Source organism: Nomascus leucogenys, chromosome 20 (genome assembly GCF_006542625.1).
Source record: "Nomascus leucogenys isolate Asia chromosome 20, Asia_NLE_v1, whole genome shotgun sequence".
NCBI classification, from domain to species: Eukaryota; Metazoa; Chordata; class Mammalia; order Primates; family Hylobatidae; genus Nomascus; species Nomascus leucogenys.
The window spans coordinates 40,100,363-40,115,155 of NC_044400.1; the positions used below are offsets into that span (position 1 = coordinate 40,100,363).

At 36.2% G+C, this 14,793-nt stretch overlaps 1 non-coding gene across 1 annotated transcript; it reads left to right on the forward strand.

Annotated features, from left to right (window-relative positions):
• The first annotated feature begins 5,504 nt into the window (after positions 1-5,504).
• On the forward strand, positions 5,505-5,611 carry LOC115831994. The gene has a single exon (XR_004027471.1). It is a non-coding gene; the product is annotated as a U6 spliceosomal RNA (small nuclear RNA).
• The last annotated feature ends 9,182 nt before the right edge of the window (positions 5,612-14,793 follow it).

The following is a 14,793-nucleotide window of genomic DNA, read 5'->3' on the forward strand; positions in this document are numbered from 1 at the left end:
GCCTCATAATAAGGATGATCATAAAAAATATGTACAGTTAACAATCTCATTTTTTTTTAAAGGTGAATTGGGTCTTGAAGAATTTAGGTGAGTCACTCAAGATAACATAACTAGTGATTTCAAGACTGGGACTTGGAGCCAATCCTAACTGCAAATCGCATGCTTGCAATTATTAATCTGAAAGATTCCTGAAGGAAGAAGAAGACATTTTAGCATAGACAGCAGATGTCTGTAGCCAAACTATGCACTAAGAAGAAAATTCAGAGAGGACAACATTTGTTTCTTGATGCTGTTGGATTAGAGACCATTGTTAGGAATCAGAAATTATTTTTTACCCCCTTTTCACTAATTGTATGTACATATAGTGTGTCTCAATTAGACACACCCAATTCTAAGGAGTCTCAATTTAGTTTTAGTTATTCTCAAAAAATTAATTATAGATTCGTGAGTTAAAAGAGACCTACCAGATGTCGAATAGGAATACTTAGGCTGGGGATAAAGATTTGAGTACCCAGAGAAGATAAAATTAATTAACAGTTAACAACAACCTGTGCAGAATACTACATCCTTAACAAGGCTTTTTTATTTTCTTTCTCCTGGGAGTACTCTGAGCTATACCTAGAAATGTAAGCATTCAGCCAATAGCATTGTAAACAATGGCTTCTGTGTTTTCTAGTTCACAGAAATTCAATTAATAAGTAATTCCACATCTTTGCCCCTTTGTGCAAACAAATTGCCTTCACTTTGCTAAACTGAAGCCTGGTGGACCCTGAGTGTAAAAGTGTCTTGACATTGGTAAACTGTATTAAAGTTTTCTAGGCTTTTTCCCAATCCTTTGCTGAAAACATTGCGTTCATGCATTAACTCATGTATTCATTCATTTAGTCATTTTACAAGAATGTGTAGAATGCCTGCTCTATGCCAGGCGTATTTTACATGCTAACAAAGAAATGATGTGCACACAGGTAAATTTCTTGTGCTTATGTGCAAATACACAAACAAAAATATGCAACATAATGCGAGTAATAAGCTGAGTAAGAAGAGAGAGGGTACCTGGTAGGTGCAGGTGGAATTCAAAATAGGGTGTTCAGATAAGGCTTTGCTGGGGAGGTGCCACTTGAGCAACACCACGATTAAAACAATGGTGCAGGGGAACACATATGTGAGGTAAGAACATTCCAGACTAAGTAAAAAGGGGAGGCACCCTGAAGTGGAGGCCTGCTGAGTATGTTTAAGCAATGTTCATGGAGGAATCTAGAGGTCTGGAACAAAGTGAGAAACAAGGAATGAAGTCAGAATAACAACTAGGGGCCAGATCATATGAAGCCTTCCATGCTGTGGCTTTTGTTCTTAGTGACAAGTCACTGGGAGTTTTCAGTAGGCTATGGCAAGCTCTGAATTGTGTTTTAAAATTTACATTTTTATTATGTACAATAGATTGTACCTCCTATAGATAAGGTCACACAACTCTGAAGTTAAAAAAAAAAAAACCTAACAGAAACATTATTTGCCATTTAGAAGAGTGTTAGTGTAATTCTTGAGTAGAATTATATCATTGTCATTTGCTTCATTGTCAACTTGTTTTTCTTTCAATTTTTATTGAATGCAACATCTATAAAGAAAAATGCATAAATTAGAGATACACAGCTTAATGAATTATCACAGGGTGAAAAATCTGCATAGTGATGATGTAAGTCAGGAAACAGAGTTGTGACCTGTCTCGTGTTCTACACCTTCCCTCCTGCCATATGGACCATTAACTTGCTTCTGAAATTTTAGATTAGATGTGTGTAAGTTTCCCTTTTTTATAGGTACTTCAGTCATATTGAATTAGGGGTCCACTCTACTCCAGTGTGACTTCATCTTAACCTAATTAATTATATCTGCAATAATCCTATTTTCAAGTTTGCATTTTGAGGTACTAAAGTTAGGTCTTCAATGTATGAATTTTTGAAGGACACAATTCAACCCATAACATACCAGACAGAAAGTTGGATTATTTTTCTGAAGCACTTCCATTAGCATTTACTACATGTATAACCTACTGGTGATGAAATGTCTCACCTATAATGAATCCAAAAATACCTTTGTTTCACTCTCATTGTTGAAGTATGTAGAATTTTTCTTGATGCCTTCCTTCTTTTGTGGTTCAGCAATTTAAAAATGAGCTTCCATTATGTTTTGGTCTTCATGGTTATGATGAGAAATCAGCCTTTTTTTTCTAGTCATGGTTTCCCTGAATATAACATGTCTTTACTTTTTTCTTCTGGATACTTTTTAGATTTTTGATTTGTTATTGCTTTCCAGTAGAATAGCCGCAATGTTCCCAGGTGTTGTCCCCCTTATATGCACTCATTTTAGCATTCGTGGTACTACTTGGATTTGTGCATTGATGTTTTTCACCACATGCATATGCTTTTCTCTCTTTGCACTTTTGACTTTCTGCCATGTGATTTGTCAGCACAAAGACCCTCACCAGATGTGGGTCCCTTTCTTTCTGGGGAATTTCAGAAGCAATAAGGAAACTAAAATAGAACCAAATGTAAGACATGGAAATAAAAAATATGAATGAATAAAAATGTGAAAATATAAATAAAAAGTTATTTCATGTTAACTTTGACAGTATTTATAAGAGAAGAAAATATCAGCTAAATTAAGTAAATTTGAAAATAAATAATTCACACTGAAGCATAAGGAGAAAACTGATTTCAAAAAATGAACAGTCTCGGTGAGCTATAGGCAGTATCAAGGAGTTTAACATCTGATTTTTTTTTACAAGTTCAATAACTTTTGATTGTGTGCTGGACATTGTTATTGATACATTTTAAAAAGTCTATGTTATATTGTGTTATTTTAAAGATTTTTGAGTTTTGTATGACAATCAATTAAATTCTCTTGATCCTGTTTGGCTTGATTTTAGGTTTTATTAGGGTAAACATAATTCTAAATTGTGGCTTTAATTCTAAATCATGGCTTTAATTCTAAATCATGACGTTTTTGAAGTTCAACTGCATGTCCAAGGTGCTCAGTGCAGACTTTCACTCTGGGTTGAGTAGAACTCCAGTGTTTCCAGGCATTGTGAACTCCAATGTTTTCAGACACTACATGACCTTTTTAAACCTCTGTTTGGCTTTCAGATGCTCTAACAGTTGCTTTCTGCTGTACCTCATGGTTTCTACCCTCTGAGTATACACAACCCACACCTCAGCTAAAGCCCAAGGATAACTTACTCTTTGTGGATTTCTGCTTATCCCTTTCTGGGGCTTCTTCCTATTCTGCACTCTGCCCTGCAAATTCCAGTTGCTTTAACATCTCCAAACTGGAAGCCCTACTACTACTGCCCAGAAAAACTGCCAATCTTCATGGTGCTTCTTTTCCCTATGCCAGGTTCTGGAAAGTGTCCCAGGACAAAACTAAGGATAACATGGAACTCATACCATGTGTTTTCCTTCTCTCAAGGGTCTTATTCTGCTGTTGCCTGTTACCCAGTGTCTGAAAACAGAAGCCTTATATATTATGTGCAGTTGTATAGTTATTTACATCAACAGGCTAAGTCCAATACCAGCTAATGTGTTCTTTCCCAAAGCAGAAGTTGATATTGTCAGACAGTTAATTTTGGCAATTCTGGTTTATGTATAGTGGTTTCCATTATTGTTTCAGTAGTATTTTTCTTCTTGATGTTATAATGCTTATTTCCCATTTTGATAATCAAGTCACTCTTTTATTATTTTTATTGAGGTGTCTGAAATTTTCTTCTTGATTTGCAGAAGTTCTCTATCATTTATTCTGTGGCAAATATTTTCTCCAACAATATAGCAGACCTTTCATTCTTTCCGTTCTCTCATTTTTTTTTTTTTTTTTTTTTTTGCTAACTTCTTACTTAGAATTCATGACATCTATTCTCTTTCTTACTTTTCAGGTTCTTGTTTTAGATTAACATTATGATGGATTCATTAAATAAGTTGATAGTTATTTTCTTTTCTTCTATTCTCTGGGAGAATTTATGTATATAAATCAATGTGTATTACTTCTAAAATATTTGATAGAATTTTCTGGTAAAACTATCTGGGCCTGGAGTTTTCTTTGCAGAAGAATTTTAAATTATAGATTTGACTTTTATTTTTTAGTAGTTAGGGGACTATTCAGATTTTTCTTTTTTTGCATATTATGGTAATTTTATACACGAATATGTTAATTTCACCTACATTTTCCAATTTATTTTTATTAATATCATCTTTTACCTTTCAAGTGTCTATAGAATCTATAGTGTTGCATCATTTTTATTCTTAATATTTTTTGTGTTGTCTCTATTTGTCATGATAAATCTCACTAGAGATTTAACAGCATATTTATCTTTTCAAAGAACCTTAGTTTGGGCATTGTAGACACATCTCCGTTGTATTTTTATTTTCCATTTTATTAATTTATCTTCCTATCTTTATTACTATCTTTTTTCTACATTCCTTTCAGTTTTGTTTGTTTGTTTGTTTGTTTGTTTTTGAGACAGAGTTTCGCTCTGTCCCCCAGGCTAGAGTGCAATGGCGCGATCTTGGCTCACTGCAAGCTGCACCTCCGGGGTTCACAACATTCTCCTGCCTCAGCCTCCTGAGAAGCTGGGACTGCAGGCGCCCGGCTAATTTTCTGTATTTTTAGTAGAGGCAGGGTTTCACCATATTAGCCAGGATGGTCTCGATCTCCCGACCTCGTGATCCACCCTCCTTGGCCTCCCAAAATGTGGGATTACAGGAGTGAGCCACCGCACCCCGCCCATTCTTTTAAGTTTTAAAGTCCAATGCTGTATTTTCTTTTCCCTCTTATTCTAGAGGTAAAGTACTTTTTGGTCCTGAATCCGAACCTAGGATGTTTACCACAGCCTCTGATTCTTAGTGGATGCTGGACTACAGTTTTTGACTTTACTGTACATGAATCTGTCAAATGCTTTGTTTGGCTTCTCAGCTTCTCAGTAATCTGTGTAATTGGCATTTGCCTTTAGGAATAATATGGCCTCAACTTCACAATTTCCTTCCATAGTCTTCCCTTCTCTCCCAGACCTTGGCCTTATAATTCCTCTCTGTCTTGAGAGTTATTTGGTATCACAAAACAGATTTGTTTTTTGTTCCAGATTTTTCTGGTTCTTCTCAGCAAGGATATGGAAATAAACAAATGGATGTACCGTTATGAAAAAAATTTTGATAAAGTTTTAACCGGTTTTTAAGACAGCTAACATTCTAAATGTCTGGAAAATACTGTAACTGTTACTACCAATTTAAATTTTATGGATTGTTTTTAAGTGGAAACTCCTTTACTCACAATAAATTAGCTTTTCATAATACTTAAAAACTCAATAGTTAATTGCAAAGACTTATTTTCACTAATATAATTCTGAAAAATTTTCAAAATATTACATTTAGGATTTCTAAATGCTGATTTTAAAATTGTTTCTTTGAAAAGAAACAGACTCTTACCATAATTTCTGCAAAAATATTTTAATAATTCAGAAATAAATGCTCACTTTGGCAACACATATACTGAAATTGGAATAATACAGGGAAGATTAGCATGGCCCCTCTCCAAGGATGACAAGCAAATTCATGAGGCACTTCATGTTTTTTAAGTCCTCAAAGCAATGGCAGCAGAAACAAAAAGTAAGACAAGTGAGACCTAATTAAACTTCTGCACAGCAAAAGAAATTATCAACAGAGTAAACAGACAACTTACAGATGGGAGAAAATATTTAAAAAACCATGTATTCAACAAAGATCTAATAGCCAGAATCTATAAGAAACTTAAACAAATTGACAAACAAAAAACAAATAACCTCATTAAAAATGGGCAAAAAACATGGACAGACACACAACAAACATGTGAAAAAATGCTAAACATCACTAACCATCAGAAAAATGTAAATCAAAACCAAAATGAGACACCATCTCACACCAGTCAAAAGGGTTATTACTAAAAAGCCAAGAAACAACAGTTGCTGGTGAGGTTGGTAAGAAAAGAGAATGCTTATATACTGTTGGTAGGAATGTAAATTATTTCAGCTACTGTGGAAAGCAGTTTGGAAATTTCTCAAAGAATTTCAAGCAGAACTACTGATATGGTTAAACTTTGTGTCCCCACCCAAATCTCATCTTGAATTGTAATCCCCATAATCCCCACATGTCAAGGGCAGGACCTTGTGGGAAGTGGTTGGATCATGGGGGTGGTTTCTCCCATGCTGTTCTCATGATAATGGGTGAGTTCTCACAAAATCTGATGGCTTATTATTATTTTTTGAGATGGAGTTTCACTCAGTTGCCAGTTAGAGTGCAGTGGCATGATCTCGGCTCACTGCAGCTTCTGCCTTCCAGGTTGAAGCAATTCTCCTGCCTCAGCTTCCTGAGTAGCTGGAATTACAGTCATGTGCCACCACGCCCTGCTAATTTTTGTATTTTTAGTAGAGATAGGGTTTCACCATGTTGACCAGACCGGTCTTGAACCCCTTACCTCAAGTGATCCACCTGCCTCAGCCTCCCAAACCGCTGGCATTACAGGCATGAGCCACTGTGCCCAGCCAATCTGATAGCTTTATAAGGGGCTCTTCCCCCTTTGTTTATTCACCCATCTTCCTGCTGCCATGTGAAGAAGTTCCATGCCTGCTTCTCCTTCCACCCTGATTGTAAGTTTTTTGAGGCCTCCCCAGCTATGCAGAACTGTGAGTCAATTAAACCTCCTTTCTTTATAAATTACCAAGTCTCAGGCAGTTCTTTATAGAAGTATGAAAATGGACAAATTTTCATTTGACCCAGCAATCTCCTTACGGGGTATATACCAAAAGGAATATAAATTATTCTACCATAAAGACATGCACATATGTTCATTGCAGCACTATTCACAATAACAAAGACAAGGAGTCATGGTGGATTGGATAAAGGAAATGTGGTACATACATACCAGGAAATACTACATAGCCATAAAAAAGAATGAAATCTTGTTCTTTGCAAGCAAAATGAATGAAGCTAGAGGCCATTTTCCTAAGTAAATTAACACAGAAACAAAAAACTAAATACCACACGTTCTCACTTATAAATGGAAGCTAAACATTGGGTACTCATGGATATAAAGATGGCACCAACAGATGCTGGAGACTACTAGACGGAGGAGGGAGGTGTGAGTGGGAATCACTGAAAAATTACCTATTGAGTACTATGCTCACTATCTGGGTGATGGGATGAGTCATACCCTGAACCTCAGCGTCATGCAATATACCCATGTAAAAAACCTGCACGTGTACCCTCTGAATCTAAAATAAAATTTAAAAGTATTTTTAAAAACAAAAAATATATACTATAAATCAATATAACTTGATGAAGACTAAATTCTTCTATACCAATTTACCTGAGAAAATATTTGAGAGAGATCACTTATACAGTGATGAAATTAATTTTTAAGATTATTTCACTTTTATTATCATTTTTTTCTAACTTCTAAACTGAGGTTAAGAGAGAATAAGTGACTTCCATATGTCACACGGCAAATAAATAACAGAGGTGAAACATGCCTCTCTTGACTTCTTCAAACATTCTCAACAGTCTCATTACCTTCCCTACACCTTTAATGCTATGTTCCTGGCTAGTCACTATGATTTCCCATCCTTGTAGTTGATAATGATATTTGTTGAAAAGGAAAGCAATGATTATTTTCTGAACTTCTTCACTTCCTAACTTCACAGTCTGATCTGTTAAGCATCATTCATATTTCAGGTTTTTGGAATTTCATCAAAATCAAACAGACAAACAAATAACAAATAACTTAAATCAATAAGTCAATATACTAAAATTAGAGAATGGATTCTTGCTTTGGCTGAAATGCTGAACAAATTATTTCAGAATTACATTCTAAGTTCAATACTATGTAATAACTCTCTTAAAATTGTTTAATTTAAAAACAACTTGAAAATAATTTAAAAATATTATGTGATTTTTATTCAAAAATATGTAGTATTTATGTGCAAACTACATTTATACCTTTTTAAATTTTGTGTAAGCACACCATAAAGCTTTATGACTGTCTTTCACTTACTTTTCTTTTGTTAAATACGTATGATTTGTTTTGCTATAAATAGTCTATCTTTTGAGCCAAGCCAATATGGTATCTGATTATGGCTCTGACATCAATCAGCAGTGCACTTCTCTGAAGGAAGTGGTGTAGTCTATGTGTAATTCATATTTCTTTTGTGGTGCATGAGTGCCTATACAGTAATTAAGGCAAGCAGCTAGTGAAATCATGGGTTATTAGGAGGAAATGCTTGTGATTAGAATAAAAGATGATTGTTGCATTAATATTTCAGATGGCAGAGTCTGTATGAAGCGATGCTATTTCTGAAAGGACTTGGGGATTCTGCCCTTTGGGTGCATGTGCTCATTCCAAACCCCATAACTAAAAACCTAACTACATTAATCCAAATGAGCCTGACGACTTGAGATTCACTGGATGTACAGAGAAGTAAATTGTAGAGTATAATACAGGAAGAGGACAGTGAAGTCAATAAATATTGAGCATTTCCATCTATATGTAAAGCAACACACTAGTTGCTACAGATTAGAGACAGAGATGTAGAATTCTCTGCCTGACCTCAGAGAGCCTCTATTAGCTGGGGAACAAGACCATGTACATGGTTGTAACTGAATATCACAGTATAATACTGTTATTAATTTTATATTGCTGCTATAACAAGTTACCACCAACATAGTGGCTTAAAACAACTCAAATGATGATCTTATAGTTACATAGCTTTGAAGCCTCACACAGTTCTCACCAGGCTAAAATCAAGATGTCTGTAGGGCTGCATTTCTTTTTGGAAGCTCTAGGGGAGAATTTATTCCCTTGCCTTTTCCAGTTTCCACAAAGTGTCCACATTATTTTCCTAGAGTTTCCTTCTTCTAACTTCAAAGACAGCAATATCAAATTTCTATCTGACCTGTCTTTTATCATCTTATCTCCATCTGAAGCCAAAAGGAAATGGTTATCCACTTTAAAGGGCTCATATGATAACATTGGGTCCACCTGGATACTTCAAGATAATCTCTCTACCTGAGTGTTCTCAAACTTACTCATATCTAAAGAGTCCCTTTTGACGTGTAAGGTAATCTATTCACAAGTTCTGGAAATTAGGGCATGGATATTTTGCGGGGAGGGCATTATTCAGCCTACCATAAATATTGAAAGGATAGCTTAAAAATAAAGTTTAAACTAAGATTTAGAGAAAGGGAGAAAGACATCATTGTGAGCAAAATGCTAGGATAAAGGTTTATAAAGATAAGTTCATCTTTGAAAAGTAGACTATTTGCTTCTTGATATTTTCTTCTCCTTTTGAATCAATTTTACTTTTAGAAAATCGATTATTTCAAGATTTTATGTTATTACCATGAATAACAATATTATTTATATTATCTCAATTTATCCTCAAAATAACACTATTAGAGACATATTAATGTTATCCCTGTTTATGTAGATGAGGAAAAACTAGGTTAAGTAAATTGCCTCAAATCACATACGTTGCACATACAGAAATTAGAATTCAACCTCACATAATTGACACCTGTGCCCACAAACTTAACCACCATAATCTATACTTCTTATTTTACATTTTCTTTCAAATTTCTAATATTTTATTGGGGCATTTTTTAATCAGGTTTTTCCAAGAGGTGTATATTGCATTTAACACTTTATATTTTGCGACTTTTATATGTTATTTTCAAATATACTGATTTCTCCTTTCATGTTTATAATATTCTTATTAATTTTTTTCAAAATTTATTTTTCTTTTAATATTTGATCTTAGACCCTTAATTATTTTCTTCAAAAAGCTATAAGGTATGAAGTTAATTTCTGAGTTAATTATGGTTTGACCAAATCTCACAAATATTAAAAGGCAGTGTTTTTATTTTAATTATTTTAAGATAGTTTGTAATTGAATTTATGAAGTTTTCTCTCATGATTATTCATGATCACTACAGAAAAATAAAAATCAAGGAAGCAAAAAGAAAATAAACAATCTTATATCTGGATATCCAGAGATCTTATAACAGTTTGGCTAGTTGTTTGAATAGCAGCTTTTAGGATTTTGGGGAGAAGTGGATGTATATTTACAAAAATAAGATCACATTGAAACTTTCTAACATTTGACTTTTCTTGCAGAAATATATGAAGGGTATGTTACTATGTTAACAAAACTATCTTTTTGAATCATCATTTTTGCTAATTGTATAGAAGGCCTTTGATGTGGATGTTATTTTTAAGTAATTCTCTATAGTGAGACTATGTTTTTCCAACTTTGTATTGCTATAAACAACGAAGTAATGAACATTTATATACTTGTAGCTCTATCAATCTATTAATCCATCATCTATTCATTCTCTCCTTGTGTCTATTATTATTTGTCTTTCTGTTTGATTACGTCATTTGCAAGGTAACATAGTGTATTGTTAAGCATGTGAGTTTTGGCCTCACTTTTCCTGGAATTGAATCTCTTCTCTAGCACTCACTCAAAAGGTAAGTTCGAGTTAATCATTTAACCCTTCTGTGTCTCGATTTCCTCATATATAGCTAAGTAATAATATTGACTTATCGACCTCATGGCATTGTGGTAAAGATTAAATATATTTAAAACACATATTCACATTATATGGTAATATGGGACTGCTAACATTATATGATTTCAACTCAGAAGATGTTTAAAAGATGACTTCTCCTAAAAAAAGCTTCTCATTTTTGAAAAAAAAACAGCATTAGAGTTCAAGGTATTTTTTTTCTTTCGTGATTTCAGACATTGAATCAGAAGAGCAGTTCTAAGGTAATATTTTCTATAACAGAGAAGGAAGAGATGGAATATTTTACCACATTAGAAATAACAGAAAAAGCAGTAAAATGAAAATCTAGACATAGCTCATTAATAGTCTATATATATCTCCAATTTTTCTGTTGTTTTCAACCCAGTTAGTGCCCATATTGTACTACGTATATAACGTCATCATATGGAGTCATTTCAACTCTCTTTGTACAAGCATTAGGAAAATTTTAATTAAAATTAAACCTGTACTTCAATTAATAAATCATTGCATTAATAAAGGCTGCTTGTATTAAAGAAGGGCAAAAATAACACCTGTCTTTATTTTGTAAATACTATTAATACACTCAGCCATTGAATAGAGTCCAAGTGAATATTGTCTGCTGGCTAGCTCTCCTCTCAAGAACAGATATAAAATTTCTGTAGATAGAATATGTTTTAGAGAAATTACCTATAATGTGAAGTTTATGCCATGAGTCCTACCTAGTAATCTGAATAAGCATTTCTTGAATTGAATATAATTTATTGCCAAGTGGTCTGTTGTTGTGGGTGAACTGTGGACAACTTCTGGAGACAGAGTGATTCACTGACATTGGGCAGGCTATGAATCTAAACATGGTTATATTCACATGTAGTTCTCATCAATTTCAGCATCAGCTAACAAAATGCAAAGCCTTTGTGGCTGAGCTCTTCTCTAATTCAATTTTACTTAATGAACTAAACTTAAAAAAGAAAAACACTGTGAAATGAAAGATATTTAAGGAGAAAGAGTGTAAGCAAAGAGTATAAAAGGAAATCCCAAATTTGTTTCCTAAATAATACAGCTGAGCCTTGAGTATAGACCTAATGCTTTTCTGTGTCATCATCTTTCTTATGTTAACTTTGGACCAGTGAGGTACATCTATTTTATTTCTTAGTTGTGATGTTTAATATTGAGTGTCAACTGACTGGATTGAAGAATGCAAAGTATTGATCCTGGGTGTGTGTGTGAGGGTGTTGCCAAAGGAGGTTAACGTTTGAGTCAGTGGACTGGGAAAGGCAGACCCACCCTCAATCTGGGTGGGTACCAACTAATAAATCAGCTATCAGCATGGCCAGAATAAAAGCAGGCCGTGGAAAGATTAGACTGACTAAGTCTTCTGGCCTCCATCTTTCCCCCATGCTGGATGCTTCCTGTGCTTGAACATCGGACTCCAAGTTCTTCAGCTTTTGGGCTTTTGGACCTACACCAATGGTTTGCCAGGGGCTCTTGGGCCTTTGGCCACAGACTGAAGGCTGCACTGTCGGCTTCCCTTCTTTTATGGTTTTGGGACTCAGACTGGTTTCCTTGCTCCTCAGCTTGTAGACAGCCTATTGTGGGACTCCACCTTGTGATCCTGTGAATCAGTACTCCTTAATAAACTTCCTTTCATATATACATTTATCCTATTAGTCCTGTCCCTCTAGAGAACCCTGATTAATACAGATTTTGGTGCCAGGATTGGTTCTAGAGGAACAGAATTTTAAGGATGGAGATTTTTAGTTGTTTTGGGGGTTTCTGGAGTTGGCTGCTCAATATGATTAGACCCCAAAATGCTAAGGACTCTACTTCTAATAGTATGGAGAACACTGAGAGTTCTTGGGGTGAACTGGTTAGAGAGTTATGCAAAATAAATGCATTTGATACCCCTGATTCACCGCTCATGAGAGGCAAGGAGTTTAGTGACTTTAGACATATCTTTGACCATATGCAGAGAACCAAGGAGTATAATGAAGTTGTTTGGTTGCTCCTAAGTTCAGTGGACAAAGGGATGAAAGAAAACGATGAACTTAGAGATTCTGTCTTTCAGCTCCAGAAGCACATACTGAGCCTCAAATCTTCTGAGACTGCCCTGAGTAAGAGTCTTATCTCCTGTAGAGAAAGGGCTGAAATTGTGGAAAATCAGACACAAGCTCTTATTGTGCAAGTGGCTGACCTGCAACAAAAGATGTATGTATAGCTTCGCCATGGGTCCACTGTTAAAGTGAGAGCATTGATTGGAAAAGAATGGGACCCTGCAACCTGGAATGGGGCCCTGTGAGAGGACCCTGATGAGGCTGGGGACACCGAGGTCCTAAATTCTGATGAGACTTTTTTGCCAGAGGAAACAGCTTCCCCACACCCAGTGGTAGAACATCGCCTTCATCACCCATGCTGCCATCAGCTTTCCCACCTTTGTCTGAGGAGATTAGCCATGCACTGCCTAGGGCATCAGTGATGGCCTCCCCTGAGGCACTTGATAGGCAAGACAATGCCGAATCTCCTCAGGAAACACCCCCAACACCTCTGTCTGCTTCTAGACCTATAACTAGACTCAAGTCCCAGCAGGCCACTAGAGGTAAGTCTCAGAGTGTGTCCCACAAGGAGGTGCACTATACTCGGAAAGAATGTTTGAGTTTACTAATTTATATAAGCAGAAATCTGGAGGGCAGGCACTGGAATGGATATTAAGGGTGTGGGATAATGGTGGAAGGAACATAAAGTTGGATCAGGCTGAATTTGTTGATATGGCCCCACTAAGTAGGGACTCTGCATTAAATGTTGAGGTTTGGGGAGTTAAAAAAGGTTATAATAGTTTATTTGCTTGGTTAGCTTGAATATGGATTAAAAGCTCACTTCACTGTGAGTGAGCTGGAAATGCCTGACCTCCATTGGTTTAATGCAGAGGAAGGGATCCAAAGGCTTAGGGCAATTCGGATGCTGGAGTGGATTACTTATATTAGACGTACTCATCCCAGCTGGGAGGGTCCAGAAGACGTACCCTTCAACAATATCTTATGAAATAGATTTGAAAGGGCAGCATCTGCATCCTTGAAGAGCTCTGTGATGGCTCTTTTCTGTATGCCAGTTCTTACAGTGGGAACTGCAGTCACTCAACTACGAAATTTAAATGTAAGGGGAATAATTGGATCCCAAGGTGTCAGGGGCCAAGTGGTGGCACTCAACCCTCAAAGGCAAAGTGGGCATAGCTACCATAATGGACAGCAGAGGCAAAGCAGCAATCAGAATAGTCTGACATGCACAGCTCTAGCATTGGCTAATTAATAATGGTGTTTCTAGAAGTGAAATTGATAGGAAGCTTACTGCATTCTTACTTAAATTATGTAAGTAAAAAACGTCCAGGCTGAGTGGACAAAATACTAATTTGAATTATAAAAACAGAGAATCTTGGGCCCTTCAGTCAATTTCCAGACTCGAGCCAGTTTACAGACCCAGAATGCCTTGAATGAAGGGGAGGTCATGTCTCTTTGAGGAAGGAGCCCACTGCACTACCAACAAATCATGCAGTGATCTTTCTCCCATCCTTCCCCAAGGAGACCTCTGGTCTTTTACCACAGTAACTTTGCATTGGATAAAGGGGAATGATCAGACTTTTGGGGGACTACTGGATGCTGACCATGAGCTGACGTTGATTCCAGGAACTCCAAAATATCACTGTGGTCCTCCAGTTAAATTAGGGGCTTATGGAGGTCAGGGAATTAATGGGGTTTTAGCTCAGGTCCAACTGACAGTAGGTCCGATGGGTCCCTGGACTCATCTTGTGGCCATTTCCCCAGTGCCAGAATGCAGAGTTGGCATAGATGTACTTAGCAAGTGGCAAAACCCCACATTGGCTCTCTAACTGGTAGGATGAGGGCTATTATGGTGGGAAAGGTCAAATAGCCATTAGAGCTGTCTCTACATAGAAAACTAGTAAGGCAAAAACAAGATCACATCCCTAGAGGGACTGCAGAGATTAGTGCCACCATCGAGGACTTGAAAGATATGGGGTGGTGCTTCCCATCACATCCCTTTCGACTCTCCTATTTGGTCAGTGCAGAAGACAGATGGATCTTGGAAATTGACCATGGATTATCGTACGCTTAACCAAGTGATGATTCCAATTGCAGCTGCTGTATCAGATGTGGTTTCATTGCTTGAGCAAATTAACACATCTCCTGGC